This window comes from Cyanistes caeruleus, chromosome 6 (assembly GCF_971803275.1).
Source record: "Cyanistes caeruleus chromosome 6, bCyaCae1.hap1.1, whole genome shotgun sequence".
NCBI lineage: Eukaryota > Metazoa > Chordata > Aves > Passeriformes > Paridae > Cyanistes > Cyanistes caeruleus.
The window spans coordinates 54,526,945-54,547,179 of NC_141706.1; the positions used below are offsets into that span (position 1 = coordinate 54,526,945).

Consider the following 20,235-nt stretch of genomic DNA (forward strand, 5'->3'; position numbering starts at 1 on the left):
CCACCCACCAGTGGAGCAAGAGTGGGGCTCTGAAAATGCAGCAGGCACATACACAGTCTCATTCATCCCTGCTTGAAGATTATAGTTTTATTGTTTTGGAAGAGTCTTTGTCAAGTTTAAGTAGTGATGTGAATGCAAACACAGGTAATAATTTAGGATCCTGAATACCCTCTTTAAATGGCAGCAAATTGCTGTAACATTTATTGCACAAACAACAGGGGAGACACAGTAAGATTCAAACACCAGACTTTAGTCCAGAACACCCCATGTCTTCTTCCAAAACACTTGTAAGGTGTAGAGAACTGGAGAAAGAGAAAGCATCAATCTTGACCCAGTACCCTTTTCTGAATTTCCACTTTTGTCTAATGCTTTCCCAGAAATGAATCATTGCTTCCTTGAGGCTCTTCCACTCCAGTGAACTTGTAGTATTAGGCCTGATATGATGGAAAGGTCCAGGAAATTGGCACTGAGCCAGGGCAGTTCCTCACAAAAGCTGTCATGATCCTGTCTCTTGTCATGGGACACCACTTATTTTCTTTGGATACACTTTGGGCAAGATGAAATGTAAGCAGTTATAGCTTTAGATGGTTTAAATTTAAAACTGATTAAAAACCTATTTCACTTGCTCTGCTGGTAGCCTAAGATATTACTTATTTTTTCCATAAGACAAGCTCTGGGCAAAAACTATGATTGTGACTCAAAATCTGGAGACTAAACAATTACTTCAGTAAAGATTTCAGTGTGGCATTTGACACACCACAAATTGCCTGGCATATATAATCCTATTAACTGGAGTGGAGGGATGAGATCCTTTTATGCTTAGAATCAACAAACACTGCACACTAAACACTGCTTATCTCAGACACTAAATAGACACTGAAAACTGAGGCTGGTGGTTGGCTACCTGACTCACCAGAGCAAATACAGATAATACAATATGTTCTGAAAATACCAGAATGAAATCATGCTGGCTGCTTTTTCCAAAGCATCTCTAAAACCTGATTGTTTCTTTTCCCTTGCGTAACTTTTGCTTGCTTTTACTTAATTCTCATTAAGATTTTCTTCACGTTTGTCCTTTATGATGCTTGTATTCCCAGTCACCTGTTCTTTTTGTGATGGAGATTATATTCTGCACCTTTTAGTGTGGTTCAGAGAGCAAAGGGAGGGAAGAAGAAGCGCACAGTTTGTTTTCAGAAACTGCACTCGCTCCTCCGCATCCTTCTCTGGACTGTGTTTTCTGCAGCACAGATGGACAGCAGGACAGAGCTCTCCTTTGCTTTTTGTTGGCTTTTTAGTTAGCTGAGGCCAGAAGTATTTTGGAACTGTTCATCTGTTCGGTCTGGGAACACCAGGACTATTGTCCAGGGCCCCCCAATCTGTGCTGTGGCAGGGACATGGACCTGAGCCCGGGGAGCCTCAGAGAAAGCTGAGGACACCCCCCATGAAAGGGACTCTCCTCTCTCCAGTCCACTGAAGGACTTTCTGAATTTGCCATCTCTTCAAAACAATGAGAGGTTTCATTGTTTAATTGTATTCATTTTTTCTTGTTTGTGACTTTGCTTATTAAATAAACAGTATTTTCCACTTCTCTCAAAGAAGATTTTTCTCCCAAATAGGCAGGGGGAAGGCCTGATGAATTCTGCCCTTTAGGGAATCATCCCTTTGGAAGTTCCCTTCCAAATTGGTCCTGACCCAGGACAATGTTACACTATTAGCAGCCTTATGTCACTTGCTAAATTCATGCCAAAACTACTACTTCCATGTTTTTCATCTCTTAAGTGAAATGGAGACCCTGCTTAGGGATGAGCATGCTACAGAAAGTAATATTTCTATAAAAAAATGCTGTAGTAAACAAACACCAACACATTTACAACATCTTGTTTACAGAATGTGGGGAATAACAACCGAGAGTGTCCTTTGCAATCTTTCTTCAGTGCCGCTGTGCTCATTTGCTGTGATGCAATCTTCAATTAATTGTTCATATAGTCCTTTTCTCAAAACATGGTAATATGCATTTAATAAGGATTTTCATGCGTAATCTCCTAGGGATTCCAAAGAGATATTTTTTTTAACTGCATGTTTATCTTCCATTTTGTCTAAGGCAAAGAACTGGCACCAGTGCAAAGCTGTCTATATCTGGCTAGACCCTAGAAGGAGATGGCACCTCCCTCCTCCTGTTTTTGATTCTGATCTCATCTCACTTCTATACCAATGGCATCCATTTTTTGCAATTGTTCCCTGCCTTCATTAAATTCCTCACCTTGCTGTTTTGCAATTGATATTTGCAGGTTTCAGAAGCTGAAATGAACTTTGGACTCATTTTTATTGATGTGTTCCTTTGAAGAACAAGCACTTGTTCAAGTCAATCAGCTGGTGTTGCATGTTCTACTTTAAGAGAACTCTGAACCCAATAAATCAAATCAAAGCAAATACTGTAAATAATTTAGGTGATACATGTGGTTATTAAATTAGTGGCTAATACTACCTACACAGCTAGGAAAGACATTGAGAATCATGAAACTTTAATTCAGTCTGGAAGAGGTCATCCACTCCAATACAACCCTCTCTTCAAAAGAGGTCTGACTAGATAAGGCTGTCCAGAGTTATGTCCAGTCACCATCCTGAGTGCAGTGAAGCCTGTGGATTGCCCCAGAACATCTGGGACATCCCAGATTTGCTGCAGTGTTACCAGTGACTGTTTGCTTTAATGGCATGAAACGGGATGCCTGGATGAGCTTCTGATAGAGGAATAAAACTCAATTAAATGTAAGAAAAACTGCACTGCAGTTTTTTCTTGGAGAAAAAGACAAGAATAAACCCTGAACAAATTAAAATCACGAGCATGTAAAGCAGGGTGGTGTTGATAGATGCTCTGAGTTCTCAAGTGCTGAGCTGGCAGAATATGAAAGTTAACTCCGTAGGTTACAAATTCTTGCCAAGGAATTTCAAATCCTTCCTGGAAAACTTGCCTTTAAGCTGCTACTGCGAGCTGTGGGCATTTATTCTGGAGAGAACCCACAGTGTTTCTAATGCGTTTTGTTGCATGTGGTGTGCATCTGCCGTGGTGTGATGTAATGTAACATGGCATGTGGTGTTATAAATAGAATGATGAGATCTTGCAAAAACCTGCCTGGCAGGCAAACTCCCTGTCTTTCCTTTTGAAAGGCTTCCTGAGCTCTCCACTACGCCTCCCTCTCTTGTAAAGTACCTTCCACTCCAGCACCCTCCTGCTCGGGCTCCCGGGGAGAAGTTGGGATGGAATGGGTTTTTCTCCCAATTTCCTTTTTCTTGTCAGCAGCACAGCAAAGACTTCATGGGGGAAGTGTCTTGCTGCTCTCATTTGCTGTCTCTCTTTTCATCTGTGTCTATGCATTTCTAATTTGCTCAGTGCTATGGGCAAGATGCTAATTTTAGCAACCTTGTGTAATTACTCCGAAGTCACTGGGGTTAATGCATGTGTTCAGTATAGCTCCAATCAGAATCTGGCCTTATGTTGTCTTAACGTTTTTAGTTTTTGAGGTTTTTTTCCTCCCTGCTGCCACTAAATTAAATCTCTGTGGCTTCAGTAGTAACACTAATGTTAGAATAATGTTCAGATATGATTTAAAATAGGCCAGGGAGTGAGAGTTACCAACAGCACAACATGGGAGCAATTCCCTGATCTTTCTGGCAGGGATGCTGGTCTGCAATTTTATGGTCCCCAGCTTGCTCTCTGGAAGAGTGATGTGTTACTATATTTATGCCAATCTGTTAAGAATATTGCTTTACCAGCATTTATTTCTAGAATTGTTTGGGTTTCCAGGCAGGCTTCTCCTCTGACTGCCTAAGCAAGAATAGTTTGCTTTAGCAGCATCATGTATAAGTGTTGAAGGTCATATCAGTTGCCTGATGATAGTCATTAGTCTAAAGCCTCAGCTGTAAAACTGGACTTAGCAGGAATTCCTCTTCTTGTATGTTTCATGTTCCAGTGTGTAACAAAATACACAGAAAGGAGTTTTTATGTATTTTTCACTAGCAATTTTTAGGTTTTTTTTGTCTTCACTTTTTGTATAGACTGAAATGATATTTCTGAAACTCTGTTGATAGAAACTTTAGATATTAGGATTTTTTTTTTTTTCACAGAAAGGATTTTCAAGCATGGAACAGGCAGCCCATGGAAGTGGTGAGTCACCATTCCTGGAAGTGTTCAAAAGAAGTGTGGATTTGGCACTTGAGGCATGGTTTAATTGTGATCATGGTGGTGATGATGCGTTGGCAGTTGGACTTGGTGATCTTAGGGGTCTTTTCCAACTTTAATGATTTATATTCAGGCATATAAATACTAATACATGGTGCAATTTCCTGTTGCAAAGCTTCTGTTGAGTAAAATCCAAACATACAGGATTTTATAGTGATATAAAGTGACACCACTTCCTGAAGTCTTAAATGGTTTTGAGACATCAGTTGTCAAGCCCATACATGAAGACAGCAGTTTGGTGGCATTCACTCTCCTTTGGCTGAGCCACATGGGAGAAGTGTGCATGCAGAAATGACTGAGATGTTTCACAAGGGAGATGTTGCATCAGACTTGGTGTATCTCCTGAAGGGTGAGGAGAAGCAGCCAAACATAGCAGATAAATAATTGGTTTGTTTAATCACTTCCTACTGAGTGTCCATCCATACATAAGAAGACATTAACCAGGGAAAATGTTAGCACATGACTGCTGCATTGAGTTGAAACTCATTGTGTTTGGCTCAGTAATCTAGCAAAAACAAAACAGATTCAGCCTAAAGCATGATAGCTCTTGTAAATTTCACAACTCATGAAACATTTGAAATCCTATAGTGTTACAAATTAAAAGCATGTTTATATGCATGATTGGAGGCATTATCAGGGGATAGTTTTTAGTAAAGAATTTCTCTCCTTCTTTCCACTTAATCTTTCCAGCTATGCTGAAACATCCTCTACTAAACTTTGTCTTGTGTGATATCACCCTGCCTCTAGTTTTGTGCATCTGGCATCCCCATTTGCATCTGGAGTGTTACTTGCTTTCTAGTTACTTTGAGAGCTGTTCTTTGCATCCTAATTTATTCTCCTCCTGCTCCAAAGATTTATTTCTGTCCGCAGTACAAAAAAGAAATCAGACTAAGCAATGCGAGAAAATGTTGCTCCCCTTTTCATCACAGAATATTTTTATTCCAGATCTAAATGTGCTTGGCTCGTCAGAAACAAATGGATCTGGTGTTGGCTGCAATCCAAAGGATGTACAGCAAATTCTGGACTTTTGCAATTATTTAATTGATAGACAGGAACTGAGATACTACTTTGATACTGCTTAAGGAGCAGAACAAAATGCTCCAGTACAGTGGAATGGACTTGAAACACATTTGGTCTCAAATTTCCCTCATTTGAAATGAAAATATATGATAAAACACAGAAGTACTGAAAGAAAATGCAGTTGCTTATAAAACCTGTGAACCCTCTTTTAGTCATCATGGTATCTGGTCTTTAATTGCTGATGGATAAGTATGAAGGGTGGGCTAAATGAGCTAAGTGGATGCTGTGGGATTTTTGAATCCTCAATGTTTATTTATATTGCATTTTAAATGTGTAACTGTATTGAAGCTGGGATTCAGCAATATGACAGAATCTGAAATCAAGCATTTCTTTAATAACCTCCTGGTGTTAAGGGATAGTTTCTAGAGTAATTAGAATAAGTTTTGTGAAATTACTCAAGCCTTATTTTTGTTAAATGCCTTGTAATGGGACATACAGATCAGCAGAAAATCTTAACAGAAAGGTGAGTAAAAACTAGTTGTCCCTTAAAATCTCTTCTCTCCTTGGACTGAATCCACTGGCAGAAGGTGTCTAAAATGTCTTAAGGTGTCTCCAGGTTCTTCATATGTTCTTCACTCCACCACCACTTGCTCTTAACAGCACAAGAAATTGGAAGGAAAGAAAAAGCATTTGCAGCTGGTGCAATGCTTTTTCATCAGCCAACTATCTAGTGAAATACTGTTTAAAACAAATTGTAATGGAACACCTTTTGTGCCTTTTAAAACAAAACAAATAAACAACAACAAAAACTGAAAACCGAAATCCACCACACAAACTTTTCTAGTGCTTTCATAGATTTGTTCTTCCACGATACCCATGAGGGATTCTCTTTTACTGAGAACCTAAGATTGGGAGCTTAACAACACAAGGTTTTTTCCTGGTATAGAGCAAGCTGTTCCTTATGCTACATTTTCCCACATCTAACAATGTCTGGCTGCAGCATGAGCCCTCCTTTCCCGCAGTGAAGTGTCTCAAAAAACGTTTCCTAAGTGCTGAAGAACTGTGGATAACTATAGGAAAGGAATTAACTTAAAACCAAACGGTGTGGCTGTGTTTTCAGACTCTTCAATGCATTGTTCCTACAGGAAGAACAACTACATAGTCAAGAAAATCCAACATGGAAACTTGAGGACACTGATCTGTAGCAGCTATTTTACAGCTTTGCCTCTGAGCTGCTGTGACAGTCAGAAGTCCTGATCTGCAAATAAATGCATTATGGATGTGGGGTAGTAGACCACAAGGCAAGAAATACGTTGTGCTTTGGTCAACACAATGGCAGCAACAGTGGTGGGTGCTGCAGGGACTCAAAATAACCATGTTTCAGTGATGCTTTCTGAGATGTAAAGCCTGCCTGCCTGCCTGTGTCTGTGTCTGTTTCATTCTGTAGTCTTTGGGTGTGGCTTTTTTTCCTTTCTCTATTAGTAAAACTTAAAAAAAGAAAGCAAGGGGGAAAAAAAATTCCTTATGTTGTCACTAAAGGGCACGAAATGATTCACATGAATGTCTCTCAGTGTTAGAACAGGAAAAAGGCAACTTTATTCTCTGACTCCAGTATTTATAGATTCTTGACAATGACCAGAGATTGGATAATGAAGTTACCACCTTCCCAAGCACACTGGTCATGTGAAACATCCATCAAAAGACATTTCTTAGAAGGAATGTGATAAACAACTTACATGTTTATAGAACTTTCATGGGACAGTAACTAAAACTATGAAAACATTATCAGAAGGTTTTAAGTTTCAGGGCAACATTATGGGATCATGCAGTGAAAGTTAAGGACACATAACACTGCATCAAGAGTGGCCAGAATCCTTAAAGTAAGTGGTGAAACGAAAGGCTTTCAATTTGTCCAAACACAGAGCACATTGCAGTTGTGCAATGAAATTTATTCCTCATGAAGATTGTTTGAGAGCTGCACACTGGAGTTTGTGTGCAACTCTTTCACAGTTGTCTGTGAGCTTAACAGTCTCCCAGAGCAGGTGAACTAAGTGCCCAGCAGACTTTCCTTTTCCCAAATACACTTTGAATATATATTATATATATATGTATGTATATATATGTATGTATATATATAAATATAGATATAGATGATATAGATAGATAGATATAGATATAGATATAGATATAGATATAGATATAGATATAGATATAGATATAGATATAGATATAGATATAGATATAGATAGATAGATTAGATATAGATATAGATAGATATAATAGCTGAAATAGGAGCTTATGCATTTTTCTGTCTGTAAGCAGCAAGATGAACTGAAGGGGAGTCTGCCTCTGCTCCAACCTGTTCTGTACTTGCCCAGCTTTTCCCTGGTGGAACTCAGTCTCCAAGTATCTTTGCACAGCTTCTGTAACCAGAAGAGAAGAAACTATGCGAAAAATAACCTTAAAGTCAGAATTATCTTAAGATTATTGTGTGCAATTGAATAAAGCATAAATTGCTTTCTATTTTTAATACTCAATTGAATTTCTAAAGCTTGTTGCTAGATGAGAAGTTGGTTTATTATCCTACAGATTCCTGATGGAAATAATTAGCTTCTCTCACCACCAAGACTCAATGCAATAAGCTATTCTTGAGAGCTATCCTGACAAAGATACATATTTAAAAGCATTCTCTCTGTGAGTAATTGTTTTCCTTGTTATCTGGAGAGAGAAACAGATTTACATACCAGAAACAATTGCTGTCTGCTAAAATTGGCCACTTTCACAAAAGCCAATTACTTTTTTCCTCTGTTTTCTACTTAAGAGTTCAGTTTTGATATGGAAACTATCCTGCATTACAGTGATATGGGGTCAAACTTATCAGAATGTATTTTCTGGTCATCCATCATTCTGCTGTGTGGGTCTTGACTTCCTGCACTTCTTCTCAGTCAGAATATGAGCTGCCTACTTATTTTCTTAGGCTTTGGGCTGGTTTTATTGTGGTTATGTTGGGCTTTGGGGTTTTATATTTGTTTAAATTCTAACACCAAATTTGGATGAAAGATCTTTAATGTTCTGTGCTTTCAAATTTTGAATTAAGTTCTTCTGTGTCTGGAAATTCCCCTTAAGGCTGGTTGTTCTGAGATGTTGTGGTGCTGGAGGAAGGAGGCTGATCCTCTGGATGATAATGCCTGCTCCTGTTTTTTAAAATGGACCAAATCTTGCGCTCATGAGCAACAGTGTTGGGACTTTGGTCCCTGTGGTGTCCTCATCCTTTTTACTGTTTTTAGGCATAGAAAGGTTTTAGGTATGGTGTTGGAAGGGACCCACAAGAATCATGGAAGTTCAACCCCTGGCCCTTCAAGGGACTCTCAAGGATTCACACCATGTGCCTAAGAGCATTGTTCAAACTCCTCTTGAACTCTGCCAGGCTTGGTGCTGTGACCACTGCCCTGGGGAATCTGCTCCAGTGCTCAACCACCCTCTGGGTGAAAAACTTTTTCCTGATACCCAATCTGAACTGTCCCTGACACAGCTTCAGGCCATTCCCTCAGTCCTGGCACTGGGCACCACAGCGATGAGCTCAGTGCCTGCCCCTCCTCTTCCCCTCACGGGAAGTTGTAACTGCAGTGGGGTCTCTCCTCAGCCTCCTCCAGGCTGGACAGACCAAGTGACCTCAGTTGCACCTCATACAGCTTCTCCTCAAGGTCCTCCTGGCCCTCCTTCGGACGCTCTCCTAACATCTTTGTATGTACTTTACATTGTGGCAGCCAGAACTGCCCCCAGCACTCGAGGTGAGGCTGCCCCAGCTCAGAGCAGAGCAGGACAATCCCCTCCCTCGCCCAGCTGGTGATGCTGTGCCTGCTGCACACGGTTCTTCATCTATTGTGCATGAGTACAACTCCAAACACAAACAACTTTCCAGGCTTCATTCACAAGAGACCAAGGAGTGGTTAAAAACAGTAGAAAAGAAGTACACAGTTCATTTATTTACTTAAACTCTAGGCAAACCCACCTTGACAGTCCCAGCAGAGGAAAAATGAAAAATTAACTTCAAGGATGGGGGTAGGTAGGTGAATCAAGAGATAAAATTGTTAAAATAGCTTTATTAAGAGCAAGCTAGTCTATTAAGGAAGCCTTCTGCTCCTGTACTTCTGGCTATGTGCTGCAATACAAAAGACAGATGCAATCCTTAAAAAATAAAAAAAAAAGACACATAAACCCATAAATGTAAGTGCCAGATAATGATTTGTAGTTTTTCTGTTCATCTTTTCTCTTCTCAATAAATATTTTTCTCCTGAAATGTTTGTCATGGCAGTTAATAATCTAAAGTTATTATATAGCTAAGGGCTTCTCTCAAGGCTGATGTTACATTAGGCAGTGCAGAAATACAGAACAGACAATGATCTCTACTGAGTTTACTCTCTGAAAAGCCGAGACAGACTAATAAAAATGGGTACCAAATAGAAAAATGGTACAAATGGATTGCTGTTTGAAGCATAGCCTGTGCCAGGAAAAGAATAAAGTGTTCTCAAGTATTTATTTCCTTCTTCAGTAATCCTTAAGGGAATAACCTTCATACATGCAACAGCCAGGGGTTTTCTTCTAGCTACAACTCAAGTAAAAATTGCAGGGATCTCTTCCATGCCTAAAACACTTTATTTAAGTGTATGTTAAATTCTGTCTTATGCTCCCACTTAGAAATAGTAGCTAAAGACTGACCTTCTTTTAAAAACAGTATCCTAGAGTATCTATGCTCAACAAGTGGTGTTCAGAGGTCCTAGGTTTGCTCTGCTCTTTGAAGGGGGATACAGCACTGACTTTGGTAGAAAGGGGAATGACCCAAAATGTTGGTTAAATTGCAACAAATGGATTACAAAACCAGTTATGGACTTCATTTACCACAACAGGCCTGCAGCACATGTGGACATTAGTGGAATTAATCTGGCAAGGCAGAATCCAGTTGGACTATTAATTTTTTTCTGCTTTAATATGCATGCTGCATCTGCAAAGACAATGATAAGTCTAACTGAATTTCAGTGGCTGAAGAGAAATATTTGCAATCTCAATGCAAAGACAAAGTTTATAGATGTAAAAAACAACCTTCTGAAGGACCAAGTAGTAGAAAAGGTCCATTAACATTGATGTGGCATATTTTGAATGCAACTGGGGAAGAATTCCAGCTTCAACTGTACAAAGTAGGCAGATTCAAAACCAAGTGATATGTAATATGGGGTGGGTGGAAATTGAGCTCACTTTCAAATAAATGCAAGTACAGTCAGTACAGAAGAGAGTTTGATGGTTTGATGGATTTGTTCTGATGGGATGTGTGTTAATAATAACTGAGCTACATTGGTAAGCTGTGTGCACTCTTGCTGAGGTGTGGGCAGAATATTTTTGGTGCCCATTAGAGCCCACTGATTAACTTGTGATACAAGTTAACTTGTGATACAGCATCCAGTGAAGCGTGTGGCATTTGAAGTCTAGGAAATTCTGTGAAAATTTTGCCTAGGAAAGGTTCTTCTCGTGTTCAGTGGAAATGTTAAATGATATTCTGGCCAGGCTCTGGGGCATGATGCAATGTAACTGGGAGAAAAATTGTCTCCACAGAATCTCCCACTCCCTAAACCCTTGAATCCTGTGCTTCCATATTCCTGACTGTAAAATACTTTCTTTGATTCATCATATGTTCTTGTAGAAACTTTCCAGGTAAAACCAAGTAGCCAGCATCCAGCTGACCTAAGTAAGAAAGAATATCTCAGTTATTAGCTGGGAAACTCTCACCTTCAAGTAGAAAAATAGACTTAAAAATTGGGCTTGAGAGCATTTTCGTCTTCTCCCTCTTCTTACTAAACTACTAAGTGCTAAGGTGTGTGTTGGCCCTGTTCTTCCTCATTTGTTGTGTCCTGTAATAAGATCTACACCTTCATTTGAAGATGTACCAGCTAAATAAGTAGGTAAATTAATAGAATTATTTTTTATTTTTATTTTTATTTTTATTTTTATTTTTATTTTTATTTTTATTTTATTTTAATTTTAATTTTAATTTTTATTTTTATTTTTAGACTTAACCTTGAATTGCAAAGATAAATTTTGATCATAACTTCTTTTAGTCAGATTAACAAAGGGCTATATTCACTAGTTTGGGATATATCAGTGGATGTAGACTGTCCTGGGTGTTTTACCCATAAGTTGTAAGTAACTTCCCTATTACATGAAGTATTCATATCTATGGTGAACAATCAAGGCCCTGACAGATAATAAAAATCCTCACTGAATTGTTCTGTGTTATTATACCTATCAGGATGCTAATCAGTGCACTGAGCTTGGTCTGGGATCTGGGATCTGACAAGAACAAGGTGACTCTTTATCCTTCTGGTAGTTTTCTCATCTCCATCAGATCTCTGCTTCTGACTTTTATCTTCATATCCCTCTGAGATTTGCTTAGCAATCAAGTGTCTTGTTCAAATTTTTTCACAATCCTTTTCTATTTGTTCATGTTCTCTAAGGGATTTTGTAGAGGAAATGTGGAAATATTCTAGATGCTCTTCTAGATAATATTCTAGATATTTGTTTTATACGTCACTTTACATAAGGGTCTGTTGTACTCAGAGGCCTATTGTTAGTGAACATTTTGTTATAGCTTGTCTTACACTTGAATTTTTCATGAAGTACAAAGTTAACATCCAAGTCCTTGCTGTAAGAAGAGACCCAGTGAGTCAAATAAATGGAGTCACCTGTTGAGTACACCCAGCTCTTGATATGACTATCTTGCTGGTGCTGAGCTTGTCACAGTACAAATACAAGTGGGTGGATTGATATGGTATGTCTGAAATTGCTTTTCTTCTAAAGAATATTGCTCTGGGGCTTTTATGCATGTCTGATCTCATCAGGTCCAGGGGATATGTAAGTATCTCAGCTATTATGCCACTTATGACACTATATGTTGATTTCTAATAGAAGTAAGTGGAGTATCAAGTTTGAATTTATCCAGTGTGGGGGAGGGTTCTCACTTTAAATCTGTGATTCAGTGCCCTTCCAAGAATAAAATTCAGAAAAAAAAATGCCATAATTTTTCACCTACCTGGAAATGTTGTAGATTAATATTTTTTTTCCAAGCATTTTAGTGAATACCAATACAAGATTCCTGAGAGATTTAAAGATCAGATAGTTATTCATGTTTAGTCTTATCGAGTAATGCATGTGACTTAAAAAAATTTAAACTTAAAATTTTATATTATCTTGGTCCAGGAAGGAATTTTTTTTATTACTGTTGTATTTTATAAATTGTAAAGGGAAAGCACAGATATTGTAACTCTTTCTCAGGGTCATAGATGAAGCAACCCCAAGAGCTTGAAGTTATAATTTTTCATATCTGTGTTTACATTATGACAGGATCAACATCAAATAAGGTTTGCATTTGATTACTTTTTCTTTCAGAACCTTATCCAAGCCCCTCTTTCTTATCTCCTGGTACTTTTTTTTTCCTCATAGATAAGGGGAATCTGTTCTCTGTGTATCTTTCTTTCCTGCTAATAGGGTATAGATAAGATACTGACTGTCTCGAATATTGTCCCTGCTTTCATGTCCTACACTTCCACACTGACAACTCAGAGCACTCATCAGTTAAACAGGACTTCCAGCTCTTGTCTGTTTATCTCTCTGATCAGATTTTGATAGAGAGGTCATTAGAAAATGGGTTCCCAGTCTTCATATGTATCTGCACTCTTCCTGACCTACGAATCTAAGATATCTCTGAGATACTTATCTGGCTTCAGTGAGACATCTTGTATAGATATTGTTCTTTTAGTTTACTGAAACTCTAAAGAAGTCTAGAAAATATGTGTGATAAGCTATGTAACATTCTCCTACAATACAAACATTTATGCATGAAGGAAAGACTATTAAAAAGAAAAAAAAACAGTGAAAAAGACACAAATTTTGAGATGCATTGAACATGCTGTATTGACAGTATACTCCAGTAAGTTTGCTCTTATAAACTAGAATAAGTCAAAGAGGCAGAATAGTTGGTGCTTACACTGACATCTTTTTTTTTAAGAAATCCTAATGCTACTCTTAGCTGGATTGTTAAAGGTGTTTTTCTAGGGTGAGAATGTCATCTGATTAAATTGGAATAGGCCAGTGTTCCATATGTGATGCCCACTCTAAATTTACCCAGGGTACTAACAGGAGTTTAATTTACATTTATGGTGTGTTAGCAGTCTTAACCCTTATGTGAGAGAATGGTGGTATTGGCTACAGGGAACTTGGAAAATGCTGAAGTTGGAACAGAAATTTCAGACTTTCCTTAGGATTTGGTACTTGATTCCATCATGGCCATTTACCAAACCTGAATGCTGGAGTGCTCCCTGCCAGGCAGCACAATGGTGTAGCTGTTAATCAAGCAGTCGAAACCTGGTGATGGTCAGGCAAGGAGTAGTGAACCATGGTGAAAGCCAGACATGTACACAAACATGAAAAAAAGTAAGTGAAAGATTTAAAATTTGATTGATTACATTTTAAGTTGTAAATGCTGCAAATGCTTTTGAAGGGAATTAACGAAATTGGGAAGGGGAAAAAAAATATCAAATTACCTGCATGAAGAATGATAATGTTGCTACCTTGCTGAGCTTCCAAGCATACCCTGAGGAAACTAGATGTTTACAGGATCCTGAGGAAGCTCTTTCACCCAGGTGCTTGTGTACAAGCACACAATCCCCAACCCACCCCTCCAAAGTAAAAAATCAGCACAAGTATCTTCCCTCAGTCAGAACTCCTCAGCACTTGCTGAACAGCACAGATGAAGAAGTTTCCAAGAGGACTTGAACTGAGAAGCCAAAAGGGTAGAGGACAAAAGCGGGAAAGTCTTGAGTGCTTGAGAAATTCAGTGCAATATTTTCCTTTTGATTGAAGGTGAGTAGAACATCCTACCTCAGTTATCTTAAAAATTACTGCTAATTTTACCCCATTTCTTTTGCCTGCTTTGGTGAATTTTTCCCTATATTCAGACACGAGTATTACAAGCTATTACTTAGTTGACTGTAGGAATTCCAAGCACAGAAAGCTCTCAAAATCTTGTAAATACGAGCTCAGACAGGGACATAAATACAAGGTTTGACCTGAGACCTTGGAGAAAGCTTCCAGATTTAGAATCATAAGCAAGAACGTGAGTTTAAATTAAAAAAAATCATAAAGTTAAATTGCAAGAAGTTTTAAAGTTAAAATGTAGAAATAGTTATAAAAGTAATAAAAAGGTTAAAGTATAACAAGTAGTTTTGTGTGTCCTTATATGATTAGTAAAGAATGTCTGCACTGCAGAAGAAACATATAAAACAAAATAATTAGCTATTAGTGTGAAAGTATTCACTGTCTATATTCTTTTTGTAGACAGGACAGAACACTCTTTGCCACATTCTTTCGTGGCAATAGTTTATTGGTTAGTTAACCTTTAAAAGACCTTGTGACCAGTAGCCTTGTGACCACTGACCACAAACATCTAGTGAACATGGTTAAAACTCTCAGGACCTCATTAGACTTTAGAAAAAGAATAATAAATCATGTTTTAAGACATCTCCCCACAGTCCTGTCTCTCTCAAAGTCCCAATAGTTGATCACCCAAAGCTTTTTGCAGAGTCCATGGAAACAGACACCTGTTCTGCTTCACGTGCCTGCCCTCAGGTGGGATGTGCAGTGTTCTAGCACTACCTGCTTCCCATCCTTTTCCCATCCCATTTTCTCCCTGTTGAGGAAGTCCACGTCTGTCATCCCTGCCCCACTCAAAAGATTTTCATCCTTTATTTTGATAGCCTTTTATTTGGATTTAGCTTAGCAATTTGGCCCAGTTAAAGTAATTCTTTTAAGCAAGTGTTTATCTATATGAAAACAATGTCATAGGCTAAAGCTGTGCTACATTTCCTTTAATTCCTCTTCATTTCCATGTCTAATCTAGGTGTAGATTCCTATTTTTACTATCCAAGTATCATGAGGGCCTTGTGGGGTGTGAATAAATAGCTCTAATAGCAAGGCACAAACTTGCTTTTTCACTTAGCTCTAAAGTCACTGTTAGAGGCAAGACAAAGAGAAGTGTGTGTCCTGTTACCAATTTTTTAGATCAAATACCTTCACTTTTTAGGCAAAAGACTGCATATTGAAGGCCTACAGGATCTTTGCCAGTGTTAGAAGTGACCCTGAGCAGCTGGTGAGAGAGATTTCAGCAGGAGCTTTGCTCAACCTTTGCAGCTCTGGGCTGGGGATGCTCAGTCCAGATGGAATCTGCAAACCATTCAGCTGCCAAACTCAAATAAGCCTTTAGTGGTCATGTGTAAAACAGGATTTTTCTCTGTTCTGAGATTGTGTAAACTTTGGCATATTTTCCTGGAAACAGGAAATTCAATACCCTTCCAAAACCAAGCCAAGCTCCTTCTTAAAACTGGGCAGATTTATTTTTTGATTTTTTTTTAGAGAGCAAAACTTGTAACTGTGTCACCGTGAAAGAATTTGAGGTTTTGGTTGGTTGTTTGTTTTTTTTATTATTATTTTTGGTTTTTTTTCTTTTTGTGTGTTTGTTTGTGGGTTTTTTTTGTTTGTTAGTTTTTATTTGGGGTTTTTTGGTGTTTTGTTTTGTTTCTTTTATGGACAAAAGAAAAGTTGTATGAATTTGTTGGGGATTTTCCAAAATTCAGCCTGAGGCAGATGTCCATCAGGAAATTTCCATGGCCCAAATAGACTCACGAAGCAGGTTCCACCAAAGGACACTTGGGATACAAGCAGCACAACAAGCACTGTTTATACTGTGGTGATTTGTCTCTGGAGATGCATGGATCATCTACCACTAAGTTTTCCAAGAGAGCCATGAGAGCCATGTTTGAGTTTCATCCTGCAAGATGCAGGTTCACACCAGGAAACAGGGCTTTGAGGACTTCCTGCTATATTCACAGCCATCACTGAGTGCCAGTATGCCCTGTGTAAATACTAGGCTCTCCTGCTGGGATTGTCCAATCCAGTCCTGATCTTTTAAAAATGTACAAGTTGTAAATGCTGACACACAGGAACACCCCTAAAAGAACAATCTTTAGCAGATCTGGAGGCAGCTGGTGTTTATAAATGTTTTATGTATCTCAGTGCACTGACACAGACTAGACCTTTGTGTGCCACCTGGAGCTGAATGGGAAAGCTACTTGTGTGATGCAGTTTTGTTGCCATCCTGGGTGAGACAGATGGGCATCCCTGTGCCATGCTGGCAGCCTGGATTGCACCCACGGGTGTGCAGGGCTTAACAAGGAGCTGCCCTGGGCTTGAAATGGGAGCTGGGCAGCCAGAGGATAAACCTGAGTGTGCTGCTGAGCTGCTTTCTCTTTGTGCATGTGTGGGAACGTGGCTCGTGGATCCAGGGTTACCCTGCAGACAGCTGGGCCAGTGTGTGAGGATATGAGTGCCACTGGTCCTAACAGGGTTCTGGAAATAGGAGGAAACCCTTTTTTTAGGCTGGAGCAGGAGTCTTCCCATTGGGATATTGCTTCAAGGACAAGATAAACACTTGGTCCGATCATGCAGTGCAGAATTCCATGTAGTCAAACCCTGAGATTTCTCAGGGTCTGTTTAAGGGCATTTGCTTACAAATAAGGAATAGGGAGACATTGTCTCTAGGGCCTGTCTCTTACCCCTTCTCTTCCATAAAACACATTTCTTGAAGCAAAATATATGCATTATAAATGTCTTCTGGCTGTTTTGCTATGCTTTTTTTATCTTTTTTTTTTCTTTGTGTACAGTTGTACCAGTTTCCTGCACTCAGGGGACAATGATCTGCCTGAAAATTATTTGACTGCTCAGGAGAGACAGTCAGACTGTCTGGTGGGGAAATGATGACAATGTCTAGAAGGAAGGGTATGTTTTTCTATCTATACAATTACCAAATCTATTTTTTAGAAGAAATAGGAAGTAAAAGCTTAAGCCAAGATCTGCCTTCACGATCACTAAGTGCAAATCCAAGCACTATGTTCACTCTTGGACATGAGCTGGCCCTGCTGGCAGGCACCTGCTGTGAGCTGACTTACAAACTGTGGCATTTCTGGTGGTGCTGGCTATGTCTGGGAGTCCTGCTCCTGCAGTACCCATGTCTGTGCTGATCACAGGTCTGTGGTGTCCAGTCTCAAAGGACACTTCAAGGGTCTCCCTTGGCACTAGAGAGTCAGTGTGGCCAGTGCCTATTGACTTCAAGAGAAGTGCTCCAAAATAATTTAGTCATTAATTCTTCACTCTCTCACTGATTCATTTTAAATTTTGTCAGAATGATTTCATTGGTTAGAGTTTGGGGTTTTTGTATTTTTTTCTCTTTTCTCTAGTAAATCAATCTTTATCTACATTTCATTGCTACCAGGGTGGCATTGGCACCTGAATGTAAACAATCTCACATGTCCCAGAGGCAATTTTGTGGTATATGTCACCCTATTAAACAGTCTACAACAAGACTAGAAATTTTAAAAAGGCAATTGTAACTCGAAGCAAGTATCAGCCTAATTATTTGTGATAACTTCTGTCATGTATTTAAGGCAAGCCCCTGGAATAAGACAACTTTTTTCTTTCCCCTCATACTGTTCTTTTGATATTCTTGACCCCTATGGTCAGAAGCAATGGATTGAAATCCCATGAAAAACATGGAAAGAAACATGAACCCAACATTTCATTCTATCACTGAGATTCTCCTGAAGACTGACTTCTAAAGACATTTTCCTTTAGGCAGATAACACCTAAAAATAGTTCAGGTTTTACAGTAAATTTCCCTTCTATGGGTCTATATCCATTGCCTCACTGAAGCTTCAGTCTGGAATGGTAGGGTTGTGAAAGCTTTTTATGATGTAAAGGAGGCCGTGCAGTTTTACTGCCGCTACCCAGCGAAGCGTGGTTCCATCAGAGCCTTTTATCAGGAGTTTACAAGTGCAGCGTTGCAAATGAGTTTTCTGGCAGGGAGCTGACCCCTCAGTGTGGAAGGCAGAGACTGGTTGTATAATTCAAAACATTGACGTCTGGCCTTCTGGGATTTCCACCTGAAAAAAGATTTTGTATGAAAGGGCTCGAGGCAGATAAGGGTGGTAATGCAGAACAGTGAGCCCGCCTGGAGAGCAAAGCCCAGTCAGCACTCACTTCATCAGAGCCACCAGACCTCTGCACCATGCTTGGAAGTTTTTGCCTCAATAAGCTGTGATTTCGAGTCATCACAGAGCACTTGCCAAGCAGGGGTGGGAAATGGCACAGCCACAGCCACAACACCAGGGTCTGCCTGTGCTGTTGAGCCTGGCTCAAACACGGGGCTGGGGAGCTCAGCAGGGCACCATGAGGCTGTGGAGATCAGATCTCTGCTAGCTCAGGCACCTCTGCTCCCCTGGCACTGCTGTCACCCTGCCTGCCTTCAGCAAACACTCCTCCTTAGACCCCTCTTGTGTTAGTGTCATGCTGCCAAGTCCTGCTCAGGACTAGGGGGCAGAGTAATTGATTTTCCAATTCACTGGGAGTTGGGAGAAGGCATGCTTGCATGTGTGTGTTTGTGCGTGTGCTTGTGTGAGGTGGATGGAGCGTTTGAAATTGAATGGGGACATTGGAAAAAGGGGGTTTAGTGTGTTCAAAATGGAAGGACATGCTGAAATAAGCAGCTGCTGTAGCAAGGAAGTTCGAAAATGTCAGAATAAACTGTGTTGACTTTTGAAATCTCTGTAATTTATTTTTATGGAGTTTAAGGAGACAACTTGAATTCAAAAGTTTCAGGGATGTTACTTAATTTATGCTTTTAGTGGGGAAAATACAGACTTGAAAAACATCATCCCGTTCTGTTTGTAAATGTAAAAAGAAAGAAAAATATAGGCATTACAAAGGACTGTCATTACAAATAAATGTCTTTCTAGTACATGATACAGATACAGGAAGAGGAAAGAGTAAGACTAGGCAGCCTGAATGAAAAACAGTAGTGTCAGGTGTGGGCTAATGCTAATAGTGAAAAATGCAGGCCAAGGGAAACAGTTATTCTAATTTTTTTTTCACCCTTTGTACCGATGTAAAGGTTTACAGTTAACTGAAAATTGAGAATCAGACCCTCAGGGGTAGAAGAGCCAACATATTTGTTTGTAGGGCAAATATGAGTAATGTACAAGGATTTGGAGGATACATGGTTTATGGTAGTAATGTTAATGCTCTCACAAAGCAGCCTTCTGTGTTTCAAGGTTTCATCAAAAGAATTAAGACCTTATGAAAACCTCAGCTAGGATTTAGCTGGTGGCTCCCACATGGCTTTCTGTGTGCTTGGAACCAGCCTGTGGAGGAAGGTTTGCTGTGCCCTCACAATGTCTGGCTTTTGGGCTGCAGTGCAGCAGCCGGACACTGAGGGCATCAGAGTTTCATCTGCTGCTGCTTTCTCATCAATAAAGACCATGTGGGTCTGGAGAAAATATGATAGCATCAAGTGGTAATAATTTCTTTCCAGCATGAAGTTGGAACTGTCTAATATTCTTGTTCATTCTGGCACAAATTTTCTTTTTCAAGTAATTCACCATCTTATCATTTTTTTCTCAAAATCAATCCTGTGCCAGTGTTTTTCTTGAGCTTTTAAAGGCAGTATGGGTGTCCTAGAGGAGCAAAAACAAAATAGTTGGACAGGGGCACATGGATGTTAAAGAATTTTAAAATTAATAATTAAATTAAATTAATAATTAAAAAGGTTTAAAATTTGTATTTAAAGTCTTCTAATGACATTTTTCAAAAAATGTTCAGTGACATCTGGGCACAATGTATTTGTGTGTCTCTACATTTCTATGAGACAAACAGTATGTGCAGAGCTAGCCTGAGTGTGGCACACCACTGACTGAATAGCAATTTCTGTATAATTCTCCCTGTGCATGAGGCGGGGATTTCTCATTTCATACATCACTAGAAACTTGCTGCTGCAAATCTGTGAATACAGATAACAATATCCTGCCTTTAATGCCTATTAACGC

The 20,235-nt window shown here is 39.3% G+C and overlaps 1 protein-coding gene across 4 annotated transcripts in view; it reads left to right on the forward strand.

The window, feature by feature from the left end:
- The window catches only part of TUNAR (transmembrane neural differentiation associated intracellular calcium regulator), a 161,445-nt gene that overhangs the window by 36,724 nt on the left and 104,486 nt on the right, over positions 1-20,235 (forward strand). Inside the window, exon 3 of one of the 4 annotated variants that reach the window (XM_086893799.1) lies at positions 4,123-4,162. The exons of the other annotated variants lie outside the window; for them this stretch is intronic. The gene's annotated coding sequence lies outside the window, so the exon portion shown is untranslated. The remainder of the gene's footprint in view (positions 1-4,122; positions 4,163-20,235) is intronic. 4 annotated transcript variants of the gene reach the window in all.